Below are 424 nucleotides of genomic sequence, written 5' to 3' on the forward strand. Positions count from 1 at the left end.
GAAAAGAAAAAGTATATATGTATAATTCACATTATGGTGTGTATTGTATATTATTTATTAATAAAATTTTTTTATTTAAAATATTAATTTTTCTTTTTTTTTAATCCAAATCAATGTGGCACTGCATTACTCCATCTGGCATTAAGAAAGGGTGAATGTCGCGCCACTGCAGTGGAGACGGGGTGGAGAGATATAGAATAATGATCTGAGAGATGGATGATAAGGAAAAAGGGGAAGAGGTGGAGTGGTAAAAAAAGTTGTTGAATTGTGACGGAGTGATAAACAAGAAGTGGAGTGGTGACGTGGAAGAGGTGGAGAAGTAAAAAAGGAAAGGTAGATTCATTAGGCGGAAAAAGGGGAGTGGTGATAAATGGTGAGGTGAAAGCGCAAGGCGATTAGGAGAGGAGAATATTCGTATATGGCT

This window comes from Penaeus monodon, chromosome 30, assembly GCF_015228065.2.
Source record: "Penaeus monodon isolate SGIC_2016 chromosome 30, NSTDA_Pmon_1, whole genome shotgun sequence".
Classification (NCBI taxonomy): domain Eukaryota; kingdom Metazoa; phylum Arthropoda; class Malacostraca; order Decapoda; family Penaeidae; genus Penaeus; species Penaeus monodon.